Source organism: Canis aureus, chromosome 21, assembly GCF_053574225.1.
Source record: "Canis aureus isolate CA01 chromosome 21, VMU_Caureus_v.1.0, whole genome shotgun sequence".
NCBI lineage: Eukaryota > Metazoa > Chordata > Mammalia > Carnivora > Canidae > Canis > Canis aureus.
The window spans coordinates 55,517,256-55,532,831 of NC_135631.1; the positions used below are offsets into that span (position 1 = coordinate 55,517,256).

General features: G+C 40.0%; 1 long non-coding RNA gene across 1 annotated transcript; it reads left to right on the forward strand.

The window, feature by feature from the left end:
• Positions 1 to 10,527: 10,527 nt before the first annotated feature.
• On the forward strand, positions 10,528 to 11,651 carry LOC144293507 (uncharacterized). The gene is made up of 2 exons (XR_013360729.1): positions 10,528 to 10,793; positions 10,935 to 11,651. It is a non-coding gene; the product is annotated as an uncharacterized LOC144293507 (long non-coding RNA).
• The last annotated feature ends 3,925 nt before the right edge of the window (positions 11,652 to 15,576 follow it).

Consider the following 15,576-nt stretch of genomic DNA (forward strand, 5'->3'; position numbering starts at 1 on the left):
CTTCTGATAGATGGTTTTCATTCTAATCCAATGTGTTAATTAGCTGATGAGGTGTGGTTTTAATATTTTCTTATTTTAAATTCATGTATTTCTGTTTATTATTACTTGTAGATGGTAGCCCTTCATGAGTTTAACCTGAGGTGTTTTTCAGTTGCCCTATTATGTTGATAGAACTTCAACTTCATGTGTTTTTTTTCTGCTAACATTATAAAATAGCCAACATCTGCTCAAGTTTTTCACACTAAGTTTGCTAATGTGAATTGCCAAATGCCTTGTATGGAAAAGCATAGTTGAATTTTGGACTTACGTCTCCATTACCTGTATTTTTGGGATCTTGTTCCCCCAGGTCTTTACTGGTAACTATTTAATTGCTTGGAAAATAAGTCTTTTTCAATGATATTCAGGGTTTTTTAAATTTTTTTTTACTTTTTATTTATTTATGATAGTCATAGAGAGAGAGAGAGAGAGGCAGAGACACAGGCAGAGGGAGAAGCAGGCTCCATGCACCGGGAGCCCGATGTGGGATTTGATCCCGGGTCTCCAGGATTGCGCCCTGGGCCAAAGGCAGGCCCCAAACCGCTGTGCCACCCAGGGATCCCGATATTCAGTTTTTCTAACAGTTTCAGCAGGAGGTTTATGTTAATACAAGCTAACCCTTCATGACTGGAAAACAAACACTATTCCTTATGCAATTATGAATCCCATTTTTTATGAATTAATCTTATGTGCACCTTCTTTAAAATTGTGTTCAATATTCATTTCACAGATGCAAATTCTCATTTCACAAATTTATAAATTGTTTTCACATTAGAGTTTTCCCATTTGGATTTTTAAACTCATTGGAGTTTGTGATTTCTTTCTTTTTTCAATTTCTCTCTTTGAATAACTATAATTGTTACTCAACATATTCCCCACTATTGTATTATGCTGTTCTCCCTTCACCCCCATTTTCTAGTTTCACAGGTCCGTAAATTAAAAAGAATTTGCCCCAGGATGGGTAATAATATGGTTTCATCCATACCAGAGCTACACAATGAGACATGAAACCTTTAAGCTGAGGATGTTTAGTTGGAATTTTGGACATGAGTTGATGTTCTAATACATTGAGACTTGGGGAGATGTGTGGCAAGAGGTGAATATATTTTTCATATCGAGTAGACATGAATCTTTGAGGGCTATAGGGTGGACTATGGTATGCTGAATAGTGGTTCCCCCAAGACATTCATGTCCTAACATCTTGACTCTGTGAATATTTCTTCTCATGATACTAGGGATTTCATGGCTGTGATTAATTTCACAGCTCAAGATTTCACAGAGGTCTCGAAATGAGATTATTCTGGATCATCTAGGTAAGACTTAAGTGTTCACAGAGGTCCTTATAAGACAGAGCAAGGAGGTCAAATAAAAAAGAGAGTGATGTAATGATGGAACAAAGAAAGATTTAGGCGTGCTTTGTTGTCAGCTTCCAAGATGGAGGAAGGAGTCATGATCCAAGAAGGACAGCCCTAGAAACTGAAAGAGGAAAAGAAATGGACTGTCCTTGGAGCCTCTAGAGGGAGTATGATTCTGCTAACACCTTGGATTAGGCCCTTGAGATCCATTTCAGACTTCTGACTTCCAGACTGTAAAGGAATAAATTTGTGTTGTTTTTAGCCACTAACTATGCTCTAATTTGTTATGGCAGCAACAAGAAGTTAATACAGATATGACTCTTTTCAGTTGTTAATTTGGGAAAAGTTCTTGAATAAAAAATATTTTATCTCAAGTATTTACTATTTTAATATTTTCCAAATCTGCTAAATTCTTTTGCTAATTGGTTTTAATGAAAGGAGGGATAGATTGTCTAGAACACAATAGCATGCATTTTTTGTCTTATCAAGTGGTTCTTATCAACACTTTACCTAGTTTCAGTTGTTCTGACTTTTAAAAATGTAATAAAATTGAACAAGTTTTTTTCCAAAAGTTTTTACTTCCATTTCCTTGCAACTATTACTCTGCCTCTTTTCTTCAGAGTGAAAATTCTTGAAAGTGATCCCAGAACATGTTAATCTGATAACTCCACTCTCTTCAAAGTTGTAATTTAATGGACATATTTTAGTTTATAATTTGTTACTCAAGAATAAGTGACATTATTGACTATTCTCTTCTTCTCAAAGTAGTTTTGTTATGAACCCAATGGCTCCATTCCATCTTGGATGTATTCCATCTCTGACTCAGTATTTTTTGCTCATTGGGAAAATAATTTTCACTTATATGGACATTATATACTGGAAATGTTTTCATTTTGATTCTAGTCTTTTTAAATCTTCTTTCTTAATAATCTTTCCCTGGGAATAACCATGCTCACAGTTTACATGACCTCTTAATTGTTCATACCTCTAAGGGTGTGATTCTAAAACCAAGTTTAAGTCTTTTCTGAGCTCAAGGCTTATATATTGAGCTGCTTGCTGGCTGTCTTCTCTTAAATATATATATATAAAAAAATGCACTTCATCTCCATATGCTGCAATCTAAATACACACTTCTCTAGACCTTTACTTTAGACAGAGACGGCATTGCCGTTCTTCCAACTACAATAGATAGACACCTGAGTTTCAGACCTGGCACCTGCTCCTCCCTGACTCCTCATGTCCAGATCCAATTCAACCTCATGTCTAAACTCAAATCCATCCATTTTTATTTTTTAGCCATCTCGTGCCAAGATACCACCATTGGTCATCTGGATTACAGCTTCATATTCTAGGCTGTAGCCAAAATGATATTTCCAAATGTCCATCTGATTAAGCTCCACATTAATGACCAAAGAGAAATACTTCTATGGGCTCTCATTGAACAGGTGAAGACCACGTCCCCTACTGTGACCCATGGAGTTCTTTCTAATCCTCAGTCTACTGACCTCTCCAGCACTATTTCTTCCATCCTCTTCCCTTCTCCCAAGACTGTGTGGTTCTCACATTTGTTCCTTGTACCCTCTGTCAGAAGGTCTTTGCATGTTGTTTGCTCTGCCTGGAATGGTTCTGTTGGGTCTACTTCCCACCATCCAACAGTCTACTCTCATCCATTGGAAAACATGGATGCCTTCCCCATTGTCATTCAAACATCAGTGCTCATTTCCCAAATAACTGTTCACTTACTGAACCCCTCATACTCACCCCTCTTCTCAGCAAACAGTGTCACTTACTTTGTACCACATGCCATATTGTAATATTGTAACTATTATTAATCATTTGCTTAGGACAAGTTTCAATTTACCTTAAGAACCCTGAGAGCATAGAATAAGGACACATACTCTGTGCTTATTGTAACATTTGATACATGATGGACACTTCTTAAAGCCTTGTTTAGGGAATTCAGGAAAGGATAATGAGACAGAAATAACACCTGTGCTTCACTCACTTTAACATTGATCTAGAACAAGTCTTGATAAAAACTGAAAGTGAGATCCATACATTCAGAATAATTACTTCACATTTCTTTCTTTCTTTTCTTTTTTTCTTTTTTTTTCCTTTCATACACTCCAATAGTTTAAGCTAAATTCACATTTTACAATGCACAATCTTGGCAGAGAAGATAAAAAGATTCCTTCTATTCAGATTACTATATCACAGATTATCTCTGTTATCCTTTCTTAATCCTCTCCCTGATGTTAATACTTAAAATAATGCCTACTAAACAAATGATTAATAAAGAGATGCTCTTTTCCTTGAACTGACATGTCAGCATTTCACTTAAGAAGTGTTACATTTGGGCAGCCCTGGTAGCTCAGCAGTTTAGTGCCACCTTCGGTTCAGGGCCTGATCCTGGAGATGTGGGATCGAATCCCATGTCGGGCTCCCTGCATGGAGCCTGCTTCTCCCTCTGGCTGTGTCTCTGCCTCTCTCTCTGTGTGTGTCTCATGAATAAATAAATAAAATCTTAAAAAAAAAGAAGTGTTACATTTATATTTTCATGTTATTGCCAAAAAATAGTCAATGGTTAAAAAATATTTGTAAGGTAGTTGGTATTTTTATAAAGAACACAGTGATAGATTAGTGGTTAGAAGCTGTATGATTTTTAAGTGAGACACTGGACTCTGGCTTCTACTACTACTTAAGTTTTTAAATACCTAAGTAACTTCTTTTATACAGTTCCATCTCTTGATGGCATTTTTTTTCTCTAAGCATAAAGGTTTAGATTAGATGATTACTGTCTAGGGCAAATAATTTGCCCCTAAAAGTTTTTAGGAAAATAAATTGGAAAGGACAATGGTGTGGTAAAGAACTATTGATGGCTTACTTAACAACAACAAAAAAAGGAGCCTATATATTGAAATGGGAGGGATTTAGTGTACAGATAAGCTCTCATAAAATAAAGGATGTTATAGGTACTAATTTGTATCAAAAGTTCTCTGATTATAAGTGAGAAATAGTTAACATTTACCTTATTATAAAAAAACATCAGCTAAGAAATTTTGAATTTCCATAGAAAAGTATATTTAAGCAATGCCATTGAATCAAAGTAATATTTATTGGCTGGTTGATAGTTGCCATGTCATATCTTGGCTGTTCTTCTAAATTACTGAGTTTACACTTTGCTCTCTCTATTTGATGTATATGCACAAGTCTCCTCATTTTATAATTTGGAGAACTAATACTTCTAGAGTTTCAAAAACTGTTCAAAGGTCACAGAGTTTTCAAACATTTCAAATTAAGTCTTCTGAGTTTGTGACTTTTGTGTGTTTCTGTGGAAGGGAGCAGGGAGGTGAGATGCAGAGGTGAGAACATCTGTGTGGTGTATGGCATGTTCCCCTCACTTGAGGATTAGAAAACACACAAAGCAGTGGTGTAGGGAAAAGGCAAGAGTGAGATTTCAGCTTTTATCTTTGTTTCTAGAGTGTGATCTTGTCAACCATTTAACATCTCCAGACCTCAATAGCATCATTGTAAAGTAAGGAGTTTGGCCTCTGTGAATTCTGAGATTCTATTGGTCTGTAATTCAATCAATAATATAACTACCAGGCAAAAGTTCACATATTCAAATAAAAGCTACATTGCTAAGCACAGGGAGCATGATGAATGGGAAAGGCTTTGCTAAGAATATAATTTATTGATACCAAATGTTATATCTCCTTGGTTCCTTTTAGGAAGACATAAAGCTGATAAATTGTTTGACTCTAAATTAGATTATTTATACTTATTATCCATCGAGAAATGACTTCTTTATATCACTAGTGTATTTTGTGTGCTTATTAATAAAAATGTTTATCAAAAACCTATTCCTTCATAAGAAGAGAAAGGCAAGAAAAAAGGAGGATTCAGCAGCATTCCAAAGAATGTTTCAAATCTATTAATATTTGACCCTGGGATTGGCTGTTATCTCTCCTGGCTGTGCTTCCCATATGTTAATTGGATTTCATCATTTCCATTTAGAAAAAAGCACTAAAGGCTAAAATTTGGTGAGAGACACTATTCAGGAATATTTTTATGAAATTCCTTTTCATATTCCCACAATGGTTACAATGGAAAAAGTCAGACAGTGACTAATGTGGACAAGTATTCAGAGAAACTGAAAATCTCAAGCAGTTTTAGTGGTTATGTAAAATGGTGCAGTCACTTGGGAAAACAGTATGGCAGTTTCTCAAAATACTAAACATAATGTGAACATGTCTCCCAGCAATCCCACTCTTGGGTGTTTACTCAAGAGAGATGAAGGTACATGTGCACCCAAAAACTTGTGTACAAATGTTTATAGCAGCATCGATCACACGAGCCTAGCGATAAAAACAATTTAAATGCTCATCAAATAACAAATGTTTAAACGAAATCTGATAGATCTATACAATGGAATATTATTCAGCCATAAAAGGAATGAAGTTCTAATTCATGCTAAAATATGAATGAGTCTTGAAAACACGATGCTAAATGAAAGAAACCAGTCACATTCATATCATTCCATTCATATGAAATGCTCAGAATGAGAAAATCTGTGGACATCATGTAGATAGATTAGTGGTTGCTTAGCACTGGGTAGAAGTTGGTAGAGGGATGAGTAAAGCATATGAGGGTTGCCTTTTGAGGCAAGACAATGTTCTAAAATTGACTGTAGTCGTGGTTGTACCTGTCTATGAATATACTAAAAACAAATGAAGTATACACTTTAAATGAATGAATTGTATAGTATAAATTACTTTTCAATAAAGCTGTTTTTTTAAATAAAAAAAGAATAAAAACTGAGGAAAGGCTCTTAAGTTAAAATGGAATAGTTATACTTTCTTAAATTATTTTTCAATACTTTTGGGGTCACAGTTGATGAAAAAATCATGACAGTTGATTTGCTCTTAAATATGCTCAGTTGAGGCCACTCACTGGGAAACTTGCAGATTTTGATTAAGATGAATCCTGAAACATACTCTTGACTGCTACATCTAGCATGCTAGGAAGCCCCATGAGGAGGCACAGAAGAAGCTGGGATAGATGTGGATCAGGAGCTAGCTAGAAAAATCTGTGCAGAAAAGAGCCTTTATAATCAAGTATTTTTCATGTTGCATCTCAAAAGTCATCCGAAGGCTAGGGTCAGTGGCTACTGGAGTCTAGTCATGGAGATGGGTGACCTTAGAATTTGTAGGATTTTTTCAGCATAAGGCATCTCAAGGAGTTGTATGCAGAGATCTCACACACAGGGATCCTCCAGAAGTATCTTGCCTGGAGGCAAAGTAGTACCACTCGGTCTGATTCTTTGTTCTGGGCTCTGGCATGACTAGAGCCTTAAGCACTGCTATGGGGGGCCAAGAACACAAGGACTGGTACACTACTCAGAACACAAGAAATCAGTGTGGTTTTCTAGATTTTGGCAATAAAGCAATCATGTTCAAAAGTGTGATCATAGAAGCTGGACTTTCTGAATATCATATTCTCAGGTATTCATTATTTCCTAGACCTTATCACACAGTAAATAAATCTTCCTTCTGTACAATTATTTTTCAGTATCTGCTACCCTGCCCTACACCCACACTTGATTTATACTCACGAGGATAGAGACTTTGTCTTGTTTTTCAATGTAGTCTGCTGTGCTTGATAAATAGTGAGTCAGCCAATAAATACTTGTTGAGTAAATGGAGAACGTTTGAATGAATGAATAAGTGAATTAAGAATTGATGTTCAAAGAGAGACCTAGAACCCATGACTTGAGTCAAAATGAGAATTCATCAAGAAATGTATGATCCACCAATTAGCAATATATGTGACCTATTTTTATTTATATATAAAAGAATATATACTCTATATATTTTAGACAGAGAGAGTGTGAGTGGGGTGGGGGAGGGGCAGAGGGAGAGGGAGAGAGAGAATCTCAAGCAGACTCCACACTGAGCACAGAGCCCAACGTGAGGCTGGAACTCAAATCCTGAGATCATGACCCGAGCTGAAACCAAGTGTTGGACACATACCAACTGGGCCACCCAGGCATCCATAGCAAGTTATATTTTTCAACACTTGGAACTTCATATGGGCTTTCATACTTTTATTCATTTAATTAGCACCAGCATCTTACGGAATAGGTACTGTGATTCCCATCTCAAAATAAGAAAAACAACCTCTCTCCATGTGACAAAGTTAGGATATACACTGGGGTCTCCTGACTTCAAAACTCATGTTATTTTCCTTGCACTTGATGATTTAGTGTTAAAATGCACTGACAGGGTGATGACGGTTGGAAGCATATGACTGTAAACATTCCAGTGGGGCACCTAGATTCCAGCACATGTGCTTTTGTAACTTTGCCCCAAAGGCTCCCTCTTTTCCACACTTCCATCATCTCAGCCCTTCTCTTCTTTCTCTAGTAAAAATAATGGTTCTATATATGTTAGAATTGCTTGGAGGAAAAGTAAACTGTTCCCAGTTACGATCAGCCCTTATACCTAAATGTATAGTTCACGTACCATTCTTTCCTCAGCCTCTACACCAATGTCATAGCCCAAACATTAGGCAATAAAGCCTAGCAGGAAGTCATTCAGAGCACCTGGTGGGCAAGAGCATAGAATCTCATACCCTATATCTCATGCCATGTTATTTTTTTGTGTGTGATGACTCACAGCACCTATAGTGTGCTGTCCAAACTCCTGGCCAGGGGATCCCTGGGGGGCTCAGCGGTTGAGCATCTGCCTTCGGCCCAGGGCAGGATCCTGGAGTCCCAGGATCGAGTCCCACGTTGGGCTTCCTGCATGGGGCCTGCTTCTCTCTCTGCCTGTGTCTCTGCCTCTCTCTCTGTGTCTCTCATGAATAAATAAATAAAATCTTAAAAAAAAATTAAAAAACAAACTCCTGGCCATGGCATGTGAGACTTTCTGAGGTATAACCTTGCCTACTACCACTCCACCTGATGTCTTTCATGACTTTGTCTCCTTTTATGCTTCTGTGTTGAGGCAGATGCTTTCCCCCATTGGCATGTTTGTTCATCTTATTCTTGAAGAAAGGTTCTGCGTCTTGTTCATTTCCATGACCTAAGTGTCAGTGGAGCCCCTGTGTATAAGAGCTCAGAAAATATTTGCCATAGTAGTCATTCATGTTTGTATAAGTCATTCATCGTAGTCATTCATGTTTGTATAAGAATAGTCCATATGCCATGCACTAGACTTAATATTGATTATGCAAAATATGAATAGGATGTGGTCCTTGCTTCAATAAATAAGGATCAAATACTTTCTGTTTATTTTAACTGGGAAAACAGGCAATAAAGTGCATGTGTGACATATTTAAGAAGGATATGTGAGGTGTCTGGGTAGCTCAGTCAGGTAAGTGTGAACCCCTGATTTCAGCTCAGATCATGATCTCAGGGATGATATTGAGCCCTATGTGGGGCTCTGTGCTCAGTATGGAGTCTACTCGAGACTCTCTTTTTCTCTCTCCTTCTATCCAACCCCTCCCCCTGCTATGTCTCTAAATTAATTAATTAATTACATCTTAAAAAAAAGAGAAGGATGTGTACCAGGTTTTAAGAGTAGTGAAGTCAGCTCTGTGGTGAAGGTTTCCAGAAAGAGGCGATGTCTAACCTAATCTGTGTCAGTGGTTTGCTAGAGACCTCTTGCATCAGCTAGCAAGAGCTGATTGCGTGCGTCTCTTCCTATGTTCAGTGATGTCACATTGGTAGGATGCAGTTGGGCCTCTAGGAAATATTTATACCATTGATATGGAAAGACATTGTGTTGTAGGAATCCTCACCCCCTCCTGGAGAGACTGCATATGTCATTTGTGGCCACGAGATTTAATTTATAGAAGTGACTGAGTAACTACTCAGAGAGGCTAAGGCTATTTTTATTACTTACATTCCCCGGGAAAGCATTAGGTTTTGCTTAAGAGGCACAAGCAGGAGCAAAGGGAAAGCCTACTCCAAAGTCTTTACTGAGATTCGCTCAGGAAAGGCAAAGTGAGGCAGAGGAATGGGTCAGTTTGAATGACTACGGAGGGCTTCACCCTGTAAGATGGTCTCTATTTGTCTAGTGGTCCCGGGGTGCTTCAGAGCAAGAGGAATGTGAGCTTGGTGTGTGAGATTCAGATAAAGGGGATCTTCAAGGTCACGCACTCAGGGTCGGTTGGTTCGTCTATTTAAGACATGCTCCTGAGAGCCTTTTGCCAAGAATTGGGTAGCCTTGGGAAGGGCAGAGTCCTTGGCCAGCCTGCTTCTTGAGACATTGAAACATCATAAAATACAGAAAACAAAACTTATGATTAATGCACAGCAGGCGGATCTTCACTAGGATGCTGCCTGTCATAATGGAGTAACCAGAGGAGGACGTCTGGAACGGAGGCAGATACGATTGATAGAGACAGGACACAAAGACAGTGACCCCCTGGGAACACACATTAAAAAGCAGGCTCCTGTTTGTCACATGGAGGAACAGGCTACAGAAGAACACAGGAGGCACCTCCTGTTTACAAGAAGAAGAAGGGGTGACTTCGTTTTGACACGACGAGTTGTTTTGACATGAGAGCTACAATAGCGGTGTCTGGCAGGAGTCACTGGGCCATGAGCTCAGGAGACATTTCTAGGGTGTAGATACAGTGGCCAGCTGTCAGTGAATCGAAAGCGGCATTTTCATTGTGTGTCCCATTCTGCCGAGTGTAGTTGTAACATATAAAACATCACAGAGCTTCTCTACCAGTTACATGTTTGGCAATGTGGCCATTAACCTTGCAGATCAGGAAGGAGACAGTCAAGCACCATGTAGGTCTGCAAAGCACAGACCTGGGGAGTTTGGTCTTGAAAGAAATGCTAGATTCCTGCCCCCCCTCTGGTGATACTTCAAACTCAACAGCTGGTATAGCCTCTCCGAAACCAGGTAGATCTCTCAAGATATCTCAAGAGGTATTTCACAGAGTCAAAAAAGAGTTATCATTGGTTTAAATCATACTATGTATATGTATTTGTTCATCATCCTAACAGGCTATGAAGAAGTTAATTCATGGGGCGCCTGGGTGGCTCAGCTGGTTGAGTGTCTGACTCTTTTTTTTTTTTTTTTTTTTTTTTTTTAGTGTCTACTCTTGATCTCAGCTCAGATCTTGATCTCAGGGTCATGAGTTCAAGCCCTGTACTGCCTACTGAAAAGAAGAAGGAGAAGGAAATGGAGAAGGAGAAGAAGAAGAAGAAGAAGAAGAAGAAGAAGAAGAAGAAGAAGCAGGAATAGGAGGAGGAGGAGGAGGAGGAGAAGGAAGAAGAAGAAGTTAATTCACATGAAAAACTAGTTGCCACTGAAAAGCATAAATAAATAAATAGGCTCATCTGAGTCTGTTCCAAAATGGAAATACACACGCTTACCTTTCGTAAGTGTTACAGTGGAGTAAAATAAGATGAAGGCAAACTTAAACCAAGGCTGTGGGGCAGGAAGGGGATGGATATTTGACTGGGAACTCGCTAGGTGGTGGAAAGTCTCCTTACGTTAATCAAGCCATTCATCTCTGCAGGTCCATTTTTCCACCTGTGGAATGGAGCTAAGTCCTGCACACCAACCTATCCGGGGAAGGATCGGCATCCCCCTACTTGCCAGTTACCAAGTTCAAGTCCCTCAGGTGCTTGGATGCTAGGAGGACACCCAAGATCCATAGGCAGAGACAAAGCACTTTTCTTCATGACGAAGCAGGGGCCTCAATGGCACGTCCCAACCAGATGACCGTGTCCAAGTCAAACATGCACGACGTGGTCCAGGTGGATGCTGTGCATGCAGTGGGTTTGTTTCTCTCACAGATGGGGAAACTAGAGCTTCAGAAACCCAAATCTTACACCAAGAAAAATCATCTGAGCTTTCCCCTGGAGGGAGACATTATTTTTATGACAGTGGCAAAGCCATTTTCTTCTTCAGAGGGAGAGACTGTCTTCCAAGGCTGTTTGTGAAATAGCCAACCTTGGAAAGATTATGTACAAGAAAGAGCTGCCAGTGTCTCTGCTCACAAGATATGCAACAACGTGAGAGCTGGAAGAATGATCGCCCCAAAATACCCAGCACTTGTCTTTGTGCCATCTTGGCTTCTGGTGAATTTTTCTAAGAGTGGGCCATTTCCTCTGACAGTTTGATTCATCTGACCAAAACACACTAAGACCAAATCTGTTCAATGCATTCCCTGCGGCATTTGCAAAAGGACTTCCAGCAGCAGAATAAAATCAGCCTATAATATTGGCCTCAACTGTGTCCTCAAGCTGCTTACGTTCCCCAAATGTCAGAATCTGTCTTGGGAAACCAGGTAGCTTCCTTTTTAAATGTCTGGGTTGGTCTTTCCACTTGGCACAGTGCAAGAGTGTATTGGTAAAGGCAAAGACTATATCCTGGACCACAAGGAGGAAGTCAAGGGCAAGCCCATAGTCCATAGACCCTGGCTAGTGGGGCGAGGCTGACCCGAATGTTGTGCAGGACCAAGTGGTGCCATTAATCACTTTAGCTAAAGTGATTGTATGACTCTCATCATAGGGAAAACTGTCCGGGTGTATATAAGCTACCTGTCAGCAATCCTGGAAGCCCTACTCAGCCCCAGTAACCAGGACAGCCTCACTTAGAGAGATCTGTCTCATTATCTCTGGGTTACATGACCTACTGCTGGCATTTACTTAAATACCTTAGCTTCTCTTATGACCACCCCGAAGATGCAAGTCAGTGTGTTTCTGGAAGAAAGGCATGTTATAGGCTGGCTTTCACACACAGGGAGCACATGGTGTGTGGAAGTGAGGCTTGCAATTGTCTCCACAAGTGTGACCACAGCTTGGCTGTGCCTCCATTGTGGTCTCCTGGCCAGCTGGCCAACCTCTGGGTTTCCAGTTCATTGTTAAAAATAATTGGGAATATTTCTTCTGTTTTTATGAAGGGGCTGCCAGCCAGAAGGCAGTTCATCCAACCTGTCCTGTGTGTCCATGGGCAGCCTCAGGCCGGTGGCATCCATCGACCATAGAAATACCAAAGGCTCATCTGGGGATGGAGTGGGGACTGTAAGCACAGATGTTCCCAAGTGCAGGACTGGGCCACCTCGCACCTCACACTCTACATTTCTTTCTTTTTGAAGTAGGCTCCATGCTTAATGTGGGGTTTGAACCCACAATCCCGAGATCAAGAGTCACATGCTCTCCTGACTGAGCCAAACGTGCCCTTCTAATAGACTTTTTGATGAAGATAAGGGGATATGGATCAAATCAGTCTGAGACATCTGGCAGGGTACCTCCAATGTCAGCTAAATGTACAGCATCTATAGCCATTTCTGAGAGTAGCGCAGAGTCTTCTCTTGTGTGAGAAAGTCTCCAGGGGACAACTCTGAAGATGCAGGTTCCCCTCCATCAAATCCGGAGTCTGTTGTGTTTCTTCTACAGGGGCTGGTATTATTATTCTTCACAAACTCTGCACATTGACCTCACTTTCCAGGAAATGTAACTTCACCTTTTCCCTAGTCAACCCCAAACTCAGCCTGGACCTGTCACCTGGAAGAGCCATGAGCAAGAGGAACAGGGGATGTTTTAAAAATCTAACTAGAATTACATTTAGATTATGTAAAGGAAGATCCTTTTGTCCTGGTTGTCATCCTGTAGGTGACATCCTGTAGGTGACAACCAGGTAGGCCTGGGCTGCCATTAGGGAAAAGTCAAATATGTCATTGCTGGGAATGGCTAGAGTGGAATCTTAAATTTTCAAAATAAGTCTATATCAACCCCTGCTCCTTTTATCCTCATACTTATTCAGGAGCCAACCAAGAGGACATCATCCCATTCTGGTGACACCTTCACTAAACGACAATGACCAACATGACTCTTAGAGGTGTGGACAGAAGAAAGGAGGGAGATGGTTTGTGTGATCTTTTTGAGTTGATTTTTGAGCAAGTCATTCCAAAATTCAATAATACCAGGTATCTATGAATGGCAGGGAACATGAAAAGGCCATCAAATTCTCAAGTATAAGCTCATTTTTGAGTGGCTGTTACAATGAACACTGCACTACTGTCAGAAGTTAGATGGCCTGGAAAATTGAAAACATGGCAGAAGGCTTTCAAGGCCCACAGTGGTGTGGCTGGAGTCAGCTGATCAGACTGGCACAACATGGTATCTGACAGAGTCCACAGTGGTGAGACACCAGCCTGGGGGTGGGTCAAAGGTCAGGTGTTCTGTAACCACGAGTGGGGCATGCTTTGTGTCATGCTCCCTCACTGCAAGGCACACCGGTGTCCACTGACTCTTGCATGGTTCACTGGCCTGGCATCCAGAATGGTAGCAGTCTTCTGCTATATGGTGCGTCTACAGTGGTGTGTGTGGTGCTTCGTCCCATGCGGTGGTGGTCTGGGCAGTGAGGGGAGTGGTCTGGTCACTGCAGCCTCCTTAACAACTGGACCTCATCTGGTCTCAATAGAGAAGGGTCCCCTTCTGTGCACACATGAGTGACCCGGAGGGCTCAATCAATACCATGACCTTGTCCACTGTCTGCAGCCTCTCCTTGTGGCTCAGAAGTAATTTATAAGAGAAAAAGGAGAAAGTGAGGAAGCTGCCCTTTGTACCCCAACATTTTAATCTGAATTCCACCATAGTTTTTGAATTACAAAAACTAATAATCCTCACAATTTCTGTATCTAGATTATCAAGAGTCCTAATTTTGTCTTGAAAATTTTGTCTTCAAAGTGTGCATTCCTTCATATATGTGTCAGATTGCAATTTGTATTTCTCTTTTACCTTGTTATAATAGTTTTTTTTTTCCCTGCAAGATAAATCCATCACATACCCTCTTAGAAAAAATAAGGATCTTAATGCCTCACGGTTAACTACATTTCCAGAGGAGAGAGAAAGTTCATGTTTGATTTATTTGATTTTGGTTGCGTTTTCCTTAATTATTTGGTCTTGTCTATTTTTACTCAGTTTAACTTGATGGCCGGTAGAGATATGGCTACAGAGTTTCTGTCCCACACAGAATTCCTTCCCTCACTTCTTTACCCAACTTATGTCGGAGGAAAAAGACTTCTTAATAGAAATTCTAACAAATGAGGAAGATCTGTCCCAGATCCCCCAGCAGGAAACTTCTCACATCTTATTGGTCCCAAATCACTTCAACCTCACTCACAGTCTGCTCAGTTCCAAAGGGGACAAGAGAGACTTCCATATACGCAGGCCTGTGGAGAGGCTGGGCTCAAACCTGAACAAGATCTGGTCCAGCTGTCTTACTGAGAAGAAATTTCAAAAGAAAAAGGAGAAGAAAAAAAAAATCACTGAGTAGATGACTCAAAAAGGCCCAATTCCAGATAGCCTCACTGGTCAATTCATATTTGGAATGATAGGAATATATGCTTCCAATATTTCATATTTTTTTTATGATAGTCACACACAGAGAGAGAGGCAGAGACACAGGCAGAGGGAGAAGCAGGCTCCATGCACCGGGAGCCCGACGTGGGATTCGATCCCGGGTCTCCAGGATCGTGCCCTGGGCCAAAGGCAGGCGCCAAACTGCTGCGCCACCCAGGGATCCCTATTTCATAAATTCTTTAGGAAAAAAGGAATCAGATATCAAATTCAGATATCAGAACGGTACTACTCTGATTCCAAAAGCAATGAAACCCTAAGAAAGTGATAGAAAAATATTTGTCATAAATATAAACATAAAAATCCTTAAGAAAAACTTTTCGTCATTGAAACTAGAGACTTGTAGAAATGGTTTTATGCTATGATTTAGTTGGATTATCTCAGGAATGCAATATTGGTTAAACATTCTGAAACTGTATTAATTAAATAAAGAGCAAAAACAATTTAGTCATTTTTACAAATGTGCAAAAAGCACACACTACAGCCCTCACTCATTCATGGTAAAACTCAAAAATTCGGATTAGAGAAGAACACTCTAATTGATCAAGGGGCTACACAGAAACCTACAGCTACTATATTTCAGGGTGAAAGACTTGAGTGCCTTGCTCTTATGATCGGAAAAAAAGGTAAGGATGTCTGCTTTTGCTGCTTCTACTCAACGTAGTTTGGACATTCTAGATAGTGCAATAAGGCCAGGAAAAACAAATTAAATTTAAAACACCCTGATTAAAAATAAAGTAGTAGAAGAAAGAAAGAAGAAGAGAGAAAGAAAGAAGAAGAGAGAAAGAAAGA